The 3,181-nt window shown below is 42.3% G+C and overlaps 1 protein-coding gene across 1 annotated transcript in view; it reads left to right on the forward strand.

Annotated features, from left to right (window-relative positions):
- Positions 1–948, forward strand: part of LOC111971335 (FACT complex subunit SSRP1-like) — a 25,241-nt gene extending 24,293 nt beyond the window's left edge. The window contains 2 exon segments of the mRNA XM_070446317.1: positions 149–325; positions 467–948. The gene's annotated coding sequence lies outside the window, so the exon portion shown is untranslated.
- Positions 949–3,181: the final 2,233 nt, after the last annotated feature.

Raw genomic sequence — 3,181 nt, forward strand, 5'->3', positions numbered from 1 at the left:
GTCCTTACAGTATCATAGATTATCATGTAAGAGTTTTGCTGAACATAACAGCAAAAGGTGCATCATATTTGAAGTATTTTTGTCTGAGTGTTTGCTTATTTAGCATGTCTTTAATCTATCACTTCCTCTTTTTCATGTGTTCAGGGAGAGGAAAAAGAAGGGAGGGAAGAGTGATGAGAAGAATAAGAAGGGGGCGTCTGGTGGAGGGAGGGAGCGAGAGAGGGAGAGGACGACAGGAAACGACAGCTTTAAGAGCAGGGAGTTTATCTCCAGCGAAGAGAGTTCCTCAGAGTCAGACAGAGGCAAGGGCAAACGCAAACGCAAGGTGAGGACACATATGCACACACACACAATGTACTTCACATATAAAACATTTAGTATGGCATTTCAGACAATTGTTTTGTTTAATCATGTTTACGCCTCTTCTTTTACCCCCTCTCTCTCTCTCCCCCCATCTCTCTCTCAGGGTTCAGATGAAAAAGAGGAGGAGGTGGCCTCGACCCCACCCAGTTCCGACTTAGGATCAGACTGAGGCGCGCCTGAGAGGAGAGAGAGAAAGAGAAGAACATGGAGAGGGAAAAGAGGGAAAAGTGTGGAGAGGGGTTGTGAACTCTCTACCGCCCTCTGTTCCTCTCTCTCATACGCTCATTCTATTCTATTTTAAAGCACAGGAATCAAGTATGAAGATAATTCATACCGATGTATTCAAAAATATTCTGTCCGGGAATTGTAAAACTATCCCCCTCATCTCAGGAAGCGAAATACTGATTTTAGCCCAGTGCAAAAATCCCATAACCTGACCAGTGTCATGACTACATTTCCCAGCTACACATGCATGACACTGTCTGTTGGTTTAGGCTGTGAACAACTCAGGTAAAAACCCTTGCCTGCTGTGAAATGTAGTTTTCCAGAATATTACTAAATTAAATATTATAAGTAAATGCTCTTTTCCATGTCTTGAGTGTTTTGGTGCTGACTGGCGTAAATGCTGTCTTTCATATAACGTTACACATGTTCAGTAACACAAACACATAAACAACCATTTGCTATTAGCGAAGCACAATTAACATTCTATGGTTATTCCACGTGGTTTAGAAGGATGTGTGGTGTTGGACTCAATATACCATGGTGTGGTCAACTRTGAGCAGTGAGAATGACGGGGAGGACCGGAGAGAGGGATGGATGGAGGAGGCCTGTCTTTTATGTGTCTGTGCCTAGTCTGACACTGATGACAAGCGCTCTAAAGGATATCAATTCTCTCTCCCCTCTCCTTCTCAGCCAAGCACAACATCTGTTTTCTTGTTCTTTCTCTCTCTCACACTCCCTTTTGTTCCCCCTCTCTCAGTTTCTCTGCACACCCCTCTCTCCAACCACAACATCTTCTGTATATGACAGCTACATTGTTTATCTACCACAACACTTACCCTCTTCTCTCTACATACTAGCCCTGGATTGATATACCTTTAAACAGTAGATATATTTTTTATTGTCACATACACCCGGATAGGTGCAGTGAAATGTGTTGTTTTACAGGGTCAGTCGTAGTACAGCKCCCCTGGAGAAAATTTGTGTCGTGCCTTGCACATCGACAGATTTTTCACCTTGTCAGCTCGGGTATTCGAACCAACCTTTCAGTTACTGGTCCAACGTTCTAACCGCTAGGCTATCTGCCGCCCTTTCCATCATGTCCTTTGTTCTTTTTTGTTGTTTCTCTCTCCCCTTATCATTGTCTGTTCTCCATCCCCTTCTCCTCCGTCTTCTGTCTGTCCTCTCCAGCCCTCTCTCTCTCCTTCCTCTCAGACCACTTACTAGGTAATTTTTTAATTGAAGGTCTTGTTCGGATGAGTTTATTTATCATCTATTGAGTCAATTTGTTCCTTTCTCTCCAGTTCTTTTCTACCTCAGTCTCTCCCCCAGGCTGTCTGTTGCTTTTCTCCCCCTTCCCCATCTTCTTGTTCTCCAATTTCTAAGGAAATCTAATAACAAGTTGGAAAGAACTTCCTAGTATCTGTATTCTCTAACGGCGCCACAATCATCATTATGACAAATATAACTCTCTGTGMGCGTCCCAAATGGCGCCCTATTCCTTATATAGTGCACTACTTTTGACCAGGGCCTATAGTGTGTAATTTGGGACTTAGCATCTGTCTCTCTCTTAGCCCAGAGGGTTATGGTGTACTGTACACTTAACAGGGTCATGCCATAAAAACTTACAATCCGTCGTACAGTGCTTGTAATTTGGACTAGGACACTATCTCTGACTGCTTTAACGCCCAAAAAGGCCCATTAAATTCCTTAACATTTTAGTTGTTTAGCAGAYGCTCTTATCCAAAGCGACTTACAGGAGCAATTAGGGTTAAGTGCTTTGCTCAATGGCACATYGACAGATTSTTCCCCTMGTCAGCTCAGGGATTTGAACCAGTGGCCTTTCAGTTACTGGCCCAACACTCTTAATGACTAGGCCACCTCAACCTGAGGAAATGTAAAGAAAAAACACCCCAAAACAATATGTTGGCATTTGTTGATATAGTGCCAAAATGTTTTACATGTCAGCAATCAAGTTTTCAAGATATATAACTTTCAAAACAAAGAAATACAGTGCATTCGGAAAGTATTCAGACCCCTTGACTTTTTCCACTTTTTGTTACRTTACATCCTTATTTTAAAATGTATTAAATATTTTTTTTAAACCCTCATCATTCTACACACAATACCCCATAATGACAAGGTGAAAACAGGTTTTTAGAAATCTTTGCAAATATTATAAAATAATTATAAATACCTCAATTTATCCATAAGTATCAGAACCTTTGGCTATAGCTCGAAATTCACTTTGATCTCCCCTCGCCAGAAGTTTTACCACTTGATTGGACGTCCACTGGTGGTAATTCCAATTGATTGACATGATTTGGAAAGGCACAAAATCCTTCTATATAAGGTCCATCGTTGACAGTGCATGTCGACCAAAAAAACCAAGCCCATCGAGCTCCGAATGCAGACCCTTCCGACGACAGGATTGTGTGAGCGCCCACGATCTGGAAGGTCCAATCAATCAACCCACTACGCCTCCCAAATGTGTTTATAAAACACCCGCCTTCTTCACAGTCAGCTGCTGTCTATAAAGTGCTGTACAGAAACGCCAGCCAAAACACCAAACAGCCAGCCATGCAGCTGTAGAACA

The sequence above is a fragment of the Salvelinus sp. IW2-2015 genome, linkage group LG13 (assembly GCF_002910315.2).
Source record: "Salvelinus sp. IW2-2015 linkage group LG13, ASM291031v2, whole genome shotgun sequence".
NCBI classification, from domain to species: domain Eukaryota; kingdom Metazoa; phylum Chordata; class Actinopteri; order Salmoniformes; family Salmonidae; genus Salvelinus; species Salvelinus sp. IW2-2015.